The following is a 15,526-nucleotide window of genomic DNA, read 5'->3' on the forward strand; positions in this document are numbered from 1 at the left end:
AGCATGACTGCGAGATGCGCTTCCACTCCCACTTCCTCCCCTACCTCCTCTCAGCGGCCCATCTCCCGGGGCTCCAGGGACCTTGCTCAAAATCTCCCTTCCTTCAGGGACTTCTCTGGCGATCCATTGGTTAAGACTTTGCCTTCCAATGTAGGGGGCATGGGTTCGAACTTGGGCCAGGGTACTAAGGTCTCACATGCGCTGGGGCCAGAATATTGAAACATAAAAGTGATATTGGAACAAATTCAATAAAGACTTTAAAAATGGTCCATATCAAAAAGTCTTTAATAATAAAAATAAAACTCCCTTCCTTCTGCTTGGATTCTTCTATATGCTTGTCCTCACATCCTTAACCCATTCTCTAAGTTTTGTGTGCCAGGGATCAAGCATTGACAAAGCATCCAGCCTTATGGTGGGGAAAACATGTGGGGAAACGGTGAAGAAAAAGCACCCGACCGTTACTGCGATTGGGGTAGGGCAAGCACTGAGGTTATAGGAACATGTTCTGGTCCTGTCTTCAGTTAAGAAAAGTTCTTTGTAGTTTGTTTATATTGTTTTTATCATGGACACCAAATATTTTTATTTAGTGTCACTCTGAGAGTTTGAAATAAATGAATGAAGAATTTTATTCTCTGACAGTGTCAAAAAGCCCAAATTGTAGTAGAAAACTTCCATAACACCTGGACAAGTGCTCTTGCCTCCCTACCCCAGTGCCCAGCTAAGAGCTCACAACAGCTGTCACTGCGTGGGAGATGGCGGGGGCACGCTACAGCAGGTGATCAGGACCCCAGGCGCTGGAGCCAGAGTGCCTTTGTTTCTCCGCGCCTCAGTTTCCTTCTCTGTAAAATGCATATAAAAATAATATCCATGTCAAAGAGCTGTGGTGGGGCTTAAATGAGCTTATTCAGGGAAAGTCCATAGAAAACAGCTTTGCAAGTGGTGAGGTTGGAAGATATCAGTGATTTTTTCCGCAGGAGACATGGATTCAATAGCTGTGTCAGGAAGAGCCCCTGGAGACGGGCATGGCAACCCACTCCAGTATTCCTGCCTGGAGAATCCCATGGACAGAGGAGGCTGGTGGGCTATAGTCCATGGGGGTTGCAAAGAGCTGGACACGACTAAAGCAATTGAATGCATTCGACTTGTAGCATTTTTCTATTACTTATAGAACCTTATCTTCCTTGATACCTGTTTTTAAATTTTATTTATTTATTTACTTTGGGCAGGGCGGGATTTTCATTGCTGCATGCAGGCTTTCTGTAGTTGCAGCGATCAGGGGCTACTCTCTAGTTATGGTTCTTGGGCTTCTTGCTTCAGTGGCTTCTCTAGTTGTGTAGCACAGGCTCCAGGGTGCTCAGGCTTCAGTAGCTGTGGTGCACGGGCTTAGTCACCTGGAGATACGTGGGATCTTCCAGGACCAGGGGTCAAACCTGTGTCCCCTGCATCTTTACTGGACCATCAGGGAAGAACTATTAGCGGTTAATACTGCACAGTGGATGCCTCTGTGAAGGTCACGGTGCATTTATATTTATCATTTTAGCTCTTTACACATAGATGGTCTTCAGAAAATACTGCGGCTAACTTGTTGAGCTTAGTGCCTTGGGAAGAATCTTAGGTTTTCCAAAGCAAAAGAAGGCCCTGAGGACCTCTCCCCAGGGCAGTGGGGGCTGGAGCAGAGACTCCGGAGATAGAGGTCACTGGAGACTGGGAGCAGGGCAGAGGTAGGACTCCACAGTCTTGACCTGGTGCCCTGCAGCCTCTTGGCCTTGGCTGGCCCTGGTGGGGAAACCAAGATCTTTCCATGTGATCTTCTGAGAAGTGACCTTGCCTCTTGCTGCCTGAGAACAAGGAACAATTTGGGTTCCTTTGTGAGAGGCAGCTTAGTGTTGCCTGAGAGCTGTTTCCCTAAAGGCTGGGCAGATCACTGGCTAGATTTTTAAAAGACATGCCCCAACTGTGTCCAGCTTTCTAACTGGTAACATCCTGGCCTTTTGCAGGGGGTCTTCAGTGCTCCCTGGCCACATGTGGGGACCATCAGGATCTTTGGGATCATCTTGAACATCTCCCCACCTCCGACACCAAGTCTGTGCCTTTCTGATATAAGCAGGCTCTGGGAACACAACTTCAAAGCTTGGCGATGTGGGCTCCTCCAAGGAGCATTTAAAGTAACAATGGGCTTGAACCAGGTCGGGCTCCCAGCGGGCGCTCCTTAACCTGGCAACTATTGTGTCCAAAGTCACGGGGCAGCCACAGATGAACAATGCTCCTGGCAGCCCATGAGGTCCTCTTTCAAAGCAAAGTTGCTCTTGCCAGCTGTGCCAGGCAGAGGACCTGTGTACACAAATTGCCATTTATGTATTTTTTCAATATCAAAGAATTACACTAAATGAAAATCATATTTCTTCTTTTCTATAATAAATGGAGTAAAACTACATCAAAGGAAAATTTTACACAAAAGAAGAACTCCTCCTGTGATCCTAACCCTCTCACTCTAAACCACTGTGATCTTTTGGGTACCTCTACCTCTAGTCATTCTGTTTTCTTTTTTATTGAACACAATTGCCATAAGTATATAAAAATCTGCCTCTTGGCTGCTTCTTTTACTGAACATCATTACAGGTACAGAGTTACTGTACCATCTTTTTACACATTGTTTTAACAGGTAAAGGGCATTTGCTCAAAGTCATGTGCCATGGCAGACTCAACATTTTTCTTTTTCAGAGAATGATGTTCTACTATACATAAGACTGGTGAATATCATAGACTATGACACATTTCATTGTGCCAGAATTTATGACTTGTTTTATTTCCCATTTTGATAATGCTGCCATTTTTTTTTCTTTTTGTTCAAAATGGAGACTCCAAACTCATTGCCTCTAGACCTGTGCAAGACTACTGTGTTCAGATAAGGTGATCCTTTTCATATCCCAACATTTTTATTAGAACATTTTTCAAATGCACAAAAAAGTTGGAAGAATTTTATAATTGACACCCACAGACTGAGTCAGGGTGACCTTTGAACACAAACATACATCTTTGAAGATGCTGAGCAGCAATAACCAGTAGATAGAGGACGATCTGTCGTCTTCCAGCTGGTGTTCCTTGGACATAATAACCATGATAGTGTACTGTTATAAGATTTTATAGCCTTTCCGATTTTTCAAAAGGCCTTCAGGCCAATTTTCTTACTGGATCCTGGACATCCATAAGGTATAGTTGAGGCAGGTGTTATCAGGTGTCTTCTCTCCATTTACAAATGAGGAAATGCATGATCAGAGAGCTTAAGGAGACTGCCTAGGGCCACACAGCAAGACAGGTGCCATTGCAATACCAGTGCTGAGCTCTCAGCTGAGCCATGCTCCTACAAAATGTCTCCCCTTAATTTATCAATGTAGTAACCAATGGCAGGTTTTCTATAATGCTTTCAGCTCCCAGATTTTGCTTGTCTGTGACTTTGGATCTTTTCAGGAATGGAAGGCAGGGGCATGTGTCACTGGAGTCTAGCCACCATAAATGTCAATGTGAGGAGTAAAGACCAGCTGGTAAGTGATTTCAAATCCATCGAATCCCTACACTTTTCTCAAGATACCATTTATCTTTGTCTGTGGAAGCAAGGCTAATTTAGACAACAGTTAGACCCCAAAAGCAATTGTGTACATGAGCTAGGTTGTCTCCATTGGAGAAGAATTCAGAAAGATTCTGGATGATTCTGAAAAGTAACCACTAACACCACCCTCTCCACGTCTCCCGTCTGACACTAGCAAAGGCAGGCCCTGTTCACGGCTCAAATGTGGATTATCACCAGAAACAGTGGCTTCTCCAGAATGGCCCATACTCTGGTGTCCACGTCCCACCTGGAAAGCAGCCTTCAGTGCTCAAAGAAGACACCAAGGTGGGACCTGGGCCTCACCACCAGCCAAAGCGCCCATGGGGTCTGGGGCAGGAGGGATCCTCATTGGCTCTTCAGCCTACCTTTCTCCAGCTTCCTTTTTTAAATTCCTCCATTAGCGCAAGTCAACTGTCTCCACATTTGCTCTAAAAACATATTTAATGTACACTGAGAACCCATTTCAACACAGGTGTTGTTATTCCATTTATGAGAGCCTGGGAAGAATTGAGAGCATGACCATCTTGGAAGAGACCAGATTATCTCAGAAGTGAGCTCGCTGGAGCCAGAGCACATTCTCATGGATCCTGAAGGCCCTTATTTTTCACCCGGGCCATGGGGACCATTTTGTATCAACAAGGAGAAGCTTGTGCAGTTGGCTCCCCTCCTGCCTGTGCTGTCTGGACTCTGCTGACCGTCTTATTTTGCATGAACAGAGCTGTCCTGGTCCCAGACATCTTTTGCTGGTATGGGGACCAGAAGTCAGAACCGGAGGTCCAACAGTCCCTGGAGCTGGAGATGAATGTGCTTAGGGCATGGAGTGTGGGGATTCTTCAGTTTTCCTACAGAAAAATGCCCACTGCATATTTCATGGTAGCCAACTGTAATTTTGTCTCGTTTGATTGTCTTGATTTCTCTTCATCCTCCAGAAGAGCATCTGTTCAACATGAATACAGTGAGTTCAGGAAAGCCATGGCAGAGACCTCCTTTACTAGGGCCATCTGCTTGTCCTTGCCCTTTGGAAAAATCAATGAATTTTATTTTTGGACGGTCTGTTCCTTAAGCCTGAAAATATTCATTGGAACACCATGGGTGAACAAAGTCCACCCTCCCAGCCCAAATCAATTTCTCTGAAGTTGGCCGGATGTTGTCACAGTTTCCCTATAACTGGCTCCAGGGGATTTCTGTGCTGAAAATTGCACCTGGGAGCTGGTGGCTGCAAATGGGACAATTCTTATAACAAAACTCATGGCACTAGTAGAAATCTGGTGGTGTGTACTCAGTTCTATCCAACTCTTGCAACCCTGTAGCCCACCAGGCTCCTCCGTCCATGAGATTCTACAGGCAAGAATACTGGAATGGGTTGTCGTTTCCTCCTAAAGGGGATCTTCCTGACCCAGGAACTCAAACTTCATCTCCTGCATCTCTTGCATTGCAGGCAGACTCTTTACCACTGAGCCACCGGGAAGCCCAGAAATCTGATGAAGATGCCTTCATCATTTGGAGTTTTGTGACTTGCAACGTTATACCTTGTCACCCAAATGATAGAAAATCTCCCACAAGGAGGTTATGAAACCCATAGCCACATCAGCCTCCTCCTGGGGCTGGTGGGCTGGGAACTGGAGTCAGTGTTGATGAAATAGAAAACTCTAAGAAGTGAACTTAGAACGCTGGAGACTAGGGAGTATTTTGTCCAAAGCATGTGTCTTGAGAGCTCACAGGAGTCCTGTGTTGTATGTGAAATTTTGCTCTTGATGGAGAATGATTCAGGCTCCCCCAAGGCCAGTTTCTCTTTATCTCTCTCTCTGCACACTGTGACTTGCTAACCTCTTTCCTTGAGCCAATAGCCTCAATTTTATTTTCACCACATCATTATTTCTGTGACCCAGACATGCCAATGGGCCATTAACATTATTTTGATGGGAATTTTATTTTATCATGAGGATTACAAGCAAATGATGTAACAGCTTTCTGTTCACTAAGGAATCTCCATGAAGCGCGGGTAAAAGGCACATAATCCAGGGGAGGGGGAAGGGCACTCACTTTTATTGCACTCCTCCTAAATCCAGGTGCTTTACATAGATTATCTCAGATCAGTTCATCCTAGGCAACAGCCTTGTGAAGATCGCCATTCAATAGACAAAGAAAGGGAGACTTAGGGAGGTTGAAAAAGTTACCCAAGACCTCAAGACCTGACCTTAAAAGCAGGCGGAAGCAGGGGCCAAAGACTAGAATCTTTCCACTGACAAATCAGCAGCTTTCTGTGCAGAATACCTTGAGCTCTTAGACCAACTCCCAAGGCTGCAGACCAGTCCAAGTGGAGTGAGGGCAGCTGCTGGTGTCTTGGGGCTGTGAAGAGTCCACCAAGGAGCCTGGGACAAACCAGAACCACAGTAGCTCAAGGTCCATCTTCCTTCCCCAGATGCAGCTCTTCCCTTGTTTGGTGAGAAAGGACAGCCTGCCAGTAGGAAGAACAGAAGCCTTGCTTTCATCAGGCTGCAGCTTTTGCATTCTGGATGGTCCAGGCCCTCCCCTAGCTATCAAGGTATGTAGGGCTGACCTGTCCCCTTCAGCCTGCACTGAAGAACAGCAGATGGCATTCAGGCTGATTCTGCACCTCTGGCTGACTAATCCCCCAGGAACAAGAGTAAACAGGGAGCTCAGGACACCATATGTCCCTGACTCACCGTGCTGGCCGGAATCACCGTCGTTCTCCCAGCATATGCCTTCTTGGGCCCAGGTGGAAGGTGGGTCAGAGGAAAGCTGCCTGAAAGTTACAGGCAGAAAGATTATAGACATAAAGACACACATAGGGAGTGGGCATCTGTTAGTCACATCCTAAATGACGTTTATTATTCTTTAAAACCTGCTTTGTTTTTCTAGACAGCGTTCAGCTTCAGCCAGGGGCCAGCACAGCACTTACCACCACAGGCTCTCAGGGTCTGTGAATGGAATCAAGGAATTGCCAGCCTAATCCATTTTCTTTATATCAGTCTGGAATGTTACCCCAAGTTGAAAATGAAGCTGACCCTAGTTCAGTTGAAAGATGTCTTCTCTTTTTTAAAAAAAATATTTATTCATTTGGCTGTGTTGGGTCTTAGGTGTGGCACGCAGGATCTTTGTTACATCATGTGACATCTTCTTTGTGGTGTACGGGCTCCAGAGTTGTGGCTCATGGGCTCCAGAGTGTCCGGGCTTCAGTAGTTGTAGCTCTTGGACTTAGCTGCTCCCCAGCAAGCAGGATTCTTCGTTTCCCCAACCAGGGATTGAACCTGCATCCCCTGTATTGCCAGGCAGATTGTTAACCACTGGACCACCAGGGAAATTCCCCAAAAGATGTCCTCTTGAGATGGGGAGGCTGCATCCTGTTTCCTCTGACCTCTTCAGAGCCTCCTAAGCAGGCGAGCCAAAAGGGCAATGTTGGAGGTAGAAGTCTTGGAGTGGGCTGCTCAGGGTTTGAGAAAACTGGATTTCTTCTGGGGTGGCATGCTTAGCATTCTTTAGGAAGATAATGGTGCATGAACCTTCCATTACTCTTCTCTTAGTCAATCAAGGCCAGAATCTTAGGTTTAGGACCACAAGAGTACTGAGCTGGAGGGGCTGGATGGACCCGTCTAATTCCTTTTTTTCCTGCACACCCATCTAGGGTCACAGGGTTGGGAGAGCGTTACCTGGATCTAGAAGTCTCTTGATGGTCCAGCGCTTTTCTTGAAAGAAGCCAGTGGAGCCTCTGGCATGAGTCACTCTGAGCCCCTGCCCTGGGACCCCAGTGGTAGATGTCTGCCTTTCACACTGCAGGCCTTTGGGCCATAGTTTTTACTTAACAACTGGACTCACAGGAAGGTTAAGAGTGATCCAGAGCAGCAATAATGGTGGCAGCCATTCTAGAGCAAATCTTTAATGCTATCAAGAGCTGTCCATGGCAGTTTTTCAGTCCCTGTATCTTCCAGTTCTGAAAAATTTGTGAGGTGGGTCTTATCACTGCTACACAGAGGAAGAAGTTGAAACTTTGAAAGGCCAAATGAACCATCCAAAAGCCCATTGTTAACTGGACAAGGATGGAGTTTGAACATTGTTGTTTTTCTTGCTCAGTTGCTAAGTCTTATCAGATTCTTTGTGACCCCCATGGACTGCAGCATGCCAGGCTTCCCTGTCCTTTACTATCTCCTGGAGTTTGCTCAATGTCCACTGAGTCAGTGATGCCATCTAACCATCTCATCCTCTGTTGTCCCCTTCTCCTCCTGCCTTCAATCTTTCCCAGCATCAGGGTCTTTTCCAATGAATTGGCTCTTTGCATGAGGTGGCCAAAGTTTTGGAGTTTCAGCTTCAGCACCAGTCCTTTCAGTGAATATTCAGGACTGATTTCCTCTAGGATTGACTGGTTATATCTCATTGCTGTCCAAGGGACCTCAAGAGTCTCCTCCAGCACCACAGTTCAAAAGCATCAACCCTTTGGCACTCAGCTTTCTTTATAGTCCAACTCTCACATCCATATATGACTACTGGAAAAACCTTAGCTTTGACTAGAGGGACTTTTGTTGGCAAAGTGATGTCTCTGCTTTTTAATACACTGCCTAGGTTTGTTATAGCTTTTCTTCCAAGGAGCAAACATCTTTTAATTTCATGGCCTCAGTCACCCCAGAATCTAAGATAGTACTGAGGCTCTGTTCGTAATCTTTAGAAGATAGTTCTCAGCAGGCTTCCCTGGTGGCTCGGAGGTTAAAGCGTCTGCCTGCAATGCAGGAGACCTGGGTTCGATCCCTGGGTCGGGAAGATTCCCCTGGAGAAGGAAATGGCAACCCACTCCAGTATTCTTGCCTGGAGAATCCCATGGATGGAGGAGCCTGGTGGGCTACAGTCCACAGGGTCACAAAGAGTTGGACACGACTGATTGACTTCACTTTCACCTTCTCAGATAAAAGGGATCATATGGATACAGAAGACAGACTGGGGATTTAATGTGGTTGCTTAAGATACTTTGAAAGCTTCCAGTTCCGGGGCAGCAGCTGACAGGTGGGGCTGGATGGAGATGCCTGCAGGAGAGCTCACCTCCACTCAGTCCTCTTCCCAACCTCCTGTCCTGCTGATCCTCAGCAGGAAGGACATGGGAATTTCCCAAGTTCCTTTACTCTTTCTCTCTATAATCAATTCTGTAGCTTTGCTTCTAACACTAAAATTCCAACTCAAATTCAGAAATGCTGGTAACACAGGCCCAGGATGCAGTTTGTTGTCCACTCATGGAAAGCTGGGCTCTATCACTGGGACACCCACTTGTCCAAGAAAGTGAACTCGCCTTTAAGAAGCAAAATCCTAGAAAAACATCCCTGTCCGAGGATGTAGGAAACAAATCCCTTGGCTTCTGGTCTAATAGATTTTTATTGAGGAAGGAGAGCTGGTGCCCAAGATCAATCCAACCTCACCCAGGTCACTGCTGCTGGGGACAGGCCAGCTGGGCACACTCCCATAACACTTACAAGTGGAGGTGTCTTCAGGGCATGGGGTATCTGGAATAGATCCCACTTTGAAAAGTCGTATGCTAATATTAGCCAAATATGTTGGAGTCTCCAAACCACTGTCTTCTGTTGGACTTCTCATTGGAATTTGGTATTTGTATTCTCTGGCTTGCCTGGTGGCTCAGCAGTAAAGAATCTGCCTATAATACACGAGACTTGGGTTTGATCCCTGGGTCAGGAAGATCCACTGGAGAAGGAAATGTCATTCCATTTCAGTAACTGTGTCTGGGAAATCCTGTGGACCGAGGAGCCTGGGGACTATAGTCTATGCAGGTCACAAAGAGCTGGACATGATTGAGTCACTGACACTCAGGTGTATTTTTACTTTGCTACTATGGCTGCTAAAAAATATACAAAATTATATACACACACACAGACACACACACACACACATATATGACTTGCATCATTTCTATTAGACAGTGCTGATCTAATAGGTATACATAAACATATACCTGCAAACAGAATATTCATTTATAAGTTCTCCCAGAACAAAAGAACAATTGCCAAATTATCAGTATACACAGATTACGCTCTCTGATCATAACAAAATAAGAAGAAGAAAGTGTCAAATATCTCTTGGGCTCACAAATTATATAACACATAGGCAATAGTATTCAAGGGACAAAATTAAAAGATATTGCAAAATTTTTATAAATGAACAAGGATGAAAATGTCAAACTCTATGGCCAATACCTAAGTGGCATTTTGTGTTTTGTGTCATTTTGAGTACATTATCATAAGCAAGACACATTGAAAACCAAAGACCCAAAGGCAAAATGAAACATACTAGGGGAAAAAAGAGAATTAGAATAAAACCAGAGTAGGAATAAAGAAGAATATAAAAAAGATAAGAAGAGAAATCAATGAAACAGCCCAGACCTCCACTGCAATCTGATTCTTTGAAAAGTGAGTGAACAAAGGTGGGAATGACATTCTATATATAAATACATATTTGAACCAGGGTAAATGGACCATGTCATAAGGGAAATTAGTGATTCTTGACTAGAGGAATCAAAGAAGGCTGACCTAGAATCAAAGAAGGGACCGTTTTCTAAGTAGATAACTATAGCACAGGTAGCCCCTCCTATCTGGAGGACCTGCCCACACCCCACGGTGCAGGGGGAACACCAGTGTGTGCTGTGGAGCCAGAACACGGATGGGAGATGGTGGGAAAATAACAGAATAAATCAAGAGAAGAGCCCTGGGTGGACATGCCATGCCATGTTGTTGTTGTTTGGTTACTAAGTCGTGTTCGACTCTGCGACCCCATGAACTGCAGCACACTAGGCTCCCCTGTCCTTCACCATCTCCCCAAGCTTGCTCAAATTCACTTCCATTGAGTCAATGATGCCATCCCAACCATCTTATCCTTTGTCACTCCTTTCCCTTCCTGCGTTCAATGTTTCCCAGCATCAGGGTCTTTTCCAGTGGGTTGGCTCTTCACATCAGGTGGCCAAATTATTAGAGCTTCAGCTTCAGCATCAGTCCTACCAATGAATATTCAGGACTGATTTCCTTTAGGATTGAGTGGATTAATCTCCTTTCTGTTCAAGGGACTCTCGAGAGTCTCCTCTGGCACCACAGTAGGAAAGCATCAATTCTTTGGTGCTCAGCCTTCTTTATGGTCCAACTCTCACATCTATACATGACTATTGAAAAAACAATAGTTTTGACTATACAGACCTTTGTCAGCAAAATGATGTCTCTGCTTTTTAATACACTGGTTAGGTGTGTCATAGCTTTCCTTCCAAGGAGCAAGTGTCCTTTAATTTCATGGCTGCAGTCACCATCTGCAGTGATTTTTGAGCCCAAGAAAATTCTAATTTTTTGCATTTAAAGAGATATAGAAGGTTATTTTAAGTGTTATAAAAAATTTGGGGTGACCTCCCAAGCTGATGCTTTTCTCTTTTCTTGAATTCCAAACATACAATAACACAAAATGTAACACCCCACTTCTCACTGGTTTCTCCCATTTGAAGTTTCTAAATGGAAAGTTCTTTAGAATGAAATATCTTTCATTTCCTCAAGTGCATCCTCAGAACTTGGTTGCTCACCAGAAGCTACTGCTTAATCCTGACAAAACCTGACACTACAGAGAGACACTGGGATCTAGGGTACGTGTGTGTGTGTGTGTGTGTGTGTGTGTGTGTGTGTATGAAGACAGAGAGAGAGAGAGGGAGAGAGAGAGAAGAAGGTAAAATCAACTTTCTTGGTTCCTTCTTTGCTTCTATAGATGTAGTCAAAAAGATTAATTTTAAAGCTTATCTACTGGGCACAAATTCTCAATTGTATATAGCTGGAAATGATCAGTTTGGGCAGAGGAAGCTGCCTCAGGTAAATATAGCACTTAGCAAGGTAGGATAGCCACACACCATCTACAAGAGAAGACGCCATCTGAGCTGCCAGAAACACCTAATCAGTCAAGGCATCACTTTTCATAACGTACCCAGATAATGCCCACAACTGGCTCTGTTCTGGGCCTGTGGGCACAGACCCTGGCCCAGCCCCCTCTGCATCAGCCTCTCGCCCCCTGCCTTTGTCTGCAAACAGGGGAGAGGAGCTTCAGGTTGGAGGCCTCACAGCAGCTGAGCAGGCCAGGTGTGCGTCCATTGGCTGCAGGACCAGGCTGAGTCCGATTTTCTTTTGTACATAAAGATAAGAAGCCAAGGGCCCCCTTTCGAAAGCAAACACGTTGAATTTGAACCACCACCCCCCATGATTCACCGGATGGAATTTACGACAGTGTTTACCCTTTTCCACAAAAGTAGTGAATGGATCAGTCTTAATCTGAAATAAAAATCCACAGCAGATGCATTTTGAAGCCCCACGGGGGAGATTTTCCTGCAAAGACCCCCATGACTCCAGATCGTTCACTCAGAAGTCAGGGGAAAGAGTGGCCCAGATCTTCTGGGGAGAAGCAACTCCAAGGACGAACCAAACAAGTCTTTGCATGTGCCAAGTTCTGCAGGGCCCCCTCTTAACAGCGGGAATTCAGACAAAACTTCAGGAATGCTTTGCTGGGCAGCTGTGGTGCATTCAAAGCAGAGAAAGGGCCTTAATCTTTGCAAAACCAACAAAGATAAGCAAGAGCTTTAGCCCGGTTGAAATTAGCCAACTTGCTGCTACACAATGTCCTTGTGACCATTATCCAGGCTCTGACCGCGGAATGGCACCACTCAAGTATGCTGGCAATGTTTAACGAGCCATCTGTCTTGTACCTGTTCCACAGAGCAGCAGCCTTTGTTGGAACCCTGGCCCCGTCCAACATGTCCACTGGCTGCTCACTGGACGGGGACCCTCGGCTCTTTCCTGTCTCATGTGAATTTCACACCTCGCTCCGTGATGTACTGTGGTTGCTGCCCGAGGACATTTGAAAGGGGCATATGGGTTTTGTATTTGTCCATCGATCATTTTGCATGGCTCCATGTGTATAATTACTTTACTCATTTATTTGATTTTTTTCCCCCAATTTTTCTTCTTTTAGGGGAATTCCAATATTCACTCCAATGTCACTAACTGCTGATTTTCTTTTCATTCTTGTCCTTGAAATTAGAAGCTCCCTCCCCTCAGATATATTTTTTTATATGTATGGAAAAGATCTTCTGATTAAATATCACAGTTTCAGGAGTTTGCAGGTTATGTTATTGAAGACTTGGGTTCAACCACTTGAACTTCATGTTTTCTGAGGTCTGTAACAGTCACATCTAGGCATTGTCACATGACTCAATAGATCGATTTCCTTGCACAACTGCCCACGTTAGGGTAGAGATATGAGACAATAACAAAATCAATTCACGGATTTCGTTTTGTTAAAAAAAAAGTGTGCTTTTTCAAAATTTCAATGTGAATTCAAAATTCACATTGATTTCTCCTGCTCTGCCTTCCTTGCTCAGAAGTAACATGTCCTCATCTTTGTCTTATAGGCATCATGATGTTGCTGGAATGATGGTTGTCTCGGGCATGTCTTCATGTTGGCAACCTCAGAGACCTGAGGCTTTGACCCCGTCACCACCCAGCTGTGTTATCTTTGGGTCTCACTTAGACTCTTATCTATCCAAGGGACTGGATTTGATTAGAGGCAAACAGGAAGTTAGATGCGTGCAAGGGCTCCCAAGAGCATCAAGTATAAAGTGGAAAACACTCTGTGTTTGGAGACTCTCACATATATGTGTCCACACTGGTGCCCAGGCACCAGAGCCTCTGGGTGACCGTCCAGCCTCATGTCATCCTCATGGGGTCACCCCAAACAAATCCTGTCTTCAGGGCAGACAGACCCACTGGAAGGAATTTAGATACCCACAGTGTCTTTCCAGAGCAACAAAACAGACACCTTAAAAATGGCTGCACAAAGAACTTTATCCTTAAATCTAAATTTTCATGGGATCCAAGAAGAAGAGCAGGATAGAGGGTGAGGAACCTCTTCAGACTTGACCTCTCAGAATTTAAAGGCAAAGGGAAACAATAGGGGGCAGTTTTCAGAGGTGGGTGGTCACCACTGGGAGCTTGAGTAAGAATTCCTTCGTGTTTTTTTTTTTTTTTTTAAGACTGTGCCTTGTGGCATGCAGGATTTTAGTTTCCTGACCAGGGATCAAACCCACGCCCCTTGCCATGGAAGGTGGATTCTTAACCACTGGACTACCAGTGAAGTGGAATTCACTCAGTCGTGTTCAACTCTTTGCAACCCCACGGACTATACAGTCCATGGTATTCTCCAGGCCAGAGTACTGGAGTGGGTAGCCTTTCCCTTCTCCAGGGGATCTTCCCAATCCAGAGACTGAATCCAGGTCTCCCACATTGCAGGCAGATTCTTTACCAGCTAGTCACGAGGGAAGCCCAAGAATATTGGAGTGGGTAGCCTATCCCTTCTCCAGGAAATCTTTCTGATCCAGGAATTGAACTGGGGTCTCCTGCATTGCAGGCGGATTCTCAGAACTACGAGAAGTCCTCTTCTTTGCATTCTTAATTTCATCCTTCAGTTTCAATTTTGATTACATTATGTGTTTTGTAACATCATCTAATATTTAATGCCTATTGTATTAACATGTTGTCTCCTAATATGTGTATTGTTCATTGAATAAATATATATTTACTCATTAGATAATCATTTATACATGCACATACGTGTGTGTGTGTGTATATATATATATATATATATAACTTAATCATAAATGCATCCATTTATCTGACATCCAGGCTATTCCCACCTTTTGCTCATGGTGAATGATGTTGCTATGACACGTGTGTACATGTGTCTAAGTCCCTGCTTTCAGTTCCTTGGGCACATACCTTGCAGTGAAATTTCAGAGTTACAGGACAATTCTACAGAAATTTTTTGAGGAACTCACCCCCACAGAAACTACACAATTTTACTTTCCCACCAGCCACACAGGTTCCAGAGTTCCCGTTCCTCCACATCCTTGCCAAAACTCAGTTTCCTTTTTCTAAACAAAGCTCACCCTCTGAGTGGGCAGGAAGTGGGACTGCCCATTCGCAATTCCAGGAGTCTTCTTGGTCTGCACTTCCTTGGGGATGAACTTCAAGGACACAGGTGTGGGTGAGCTCCTCCACCATGTGTCAGGAAGGCTCTGGGGCCCTTCTCTCCTAGCATCTCCCAAAGCCCCCATATTGGTGTAAGGATTGATGCCTCTAAGAGGTACCCCTTCCTAAAGGACATCATTGCCACCAGGAAAGAGAGCAGCTTGTATCCGACAGTGTGAGTCATAGAAAACAGGAGGGTGAGATCCTGGAGTCCAGGGTATGGAAGCCAGAATTGAAAGAGATGGACGACTCCCTGTTGGGCCAGAGTCCAGAGCCTTACCTGACCCAGAGGTGACAGTAGCATGTCCCAGGCAGAGGAGGGTATCCTGAGGCAAGGGCAGCTAGGAAGGCACGGACGTCTCGGGTACGGGGAGCAAGTGGCTCAGGACGGGGAGAGTCAAAATCTTCTCCTCACCTCACCTCACTGCCACACAGGCAGTGGCACAAAAAACAAATCTGAGAGAAAGCAGCCCCCACCTGCGAGCCTGAGGCTTTCTTTCCTCTGTCCCTTCTTTGAAGGGTATTTTTCAACTTGGCCACGTGTTCAAATCATCTAGGAGTTCTGAAGATCCCTGGGGCACTGGCCAATGAGATCGCACATGCTGTACGTGGGACCCAGCATCCGTCTTTGAACATCCCCAAGGAGATTCAAGTGGGCAGTCAAGGATGAGAGAAGTAGAAGTTTAGTTTTAAAATGATAGGTTTAAAAACTAGACTTCATTAGATTTTTTTGTTTTTATTGTTAAAGAAATACGGTCACACTGTAGAAGTTCAGATGGAATAAAGATATCGAGAGGTCTTGTGGCCTGAAGGCAGCTGTAGACAGCCCAACCCATGCCCAATGGGGGGCTTCTTTCCTGGAAGG

The 15,526-nt window shown here is 45.2% G+C and overlaps 1 protein-coding gene across 4 annotated transcripts in view; it reads left to right on the forward strand.

Annotated features, from left to right (window-relative positions):
* FOXA2 (forkhead box A2) overlaps positions 1 to 13,711 on the forward strand; it is a 61,804-nt gene extending 48,093 nt beyond the window's left edge. For 2 of the 4 annotated variants that reach the window (XR_003514114.1, XR_003514120.1), the window contains 3 exons: positions 3,469 to 3,542; positions 6,030 to 6,152; positions 13,047 to 13,711. The gene's annotated coding sequence lies outside the window, so the exon portion shown is untranslated. Of the gene's footprint in view, positions 1 to 3,468; positions 3,543 to 4,079; positions 4,661 to 6,029; positions 6,153 to 13,046 lie in introns of those variants that run through there. The other 2 variants (XR_003514115.1, XR_003514116.1) reach the window with 2 other exon arrangements.
* Positions 13,712 to 15,526: the final 1,815 nt, after the last annotated feature.

Source organism: Bos indicus x Bos taurus, chromosome 13 (assembly GCF_003369695.1).
Source record: "Bos indicus x Bos taurus breed Angus x Brahman F1 hybrid chromosome 13, Bos_hybrid_MaternalHap_v2.0, whole genome shotgun sequence".
NCBI lineage: Eukaryota > Metazoa > Chordata > Mammalia > Artiodactyla > Bovidae > Bos > Bos indicus x Bos taurus.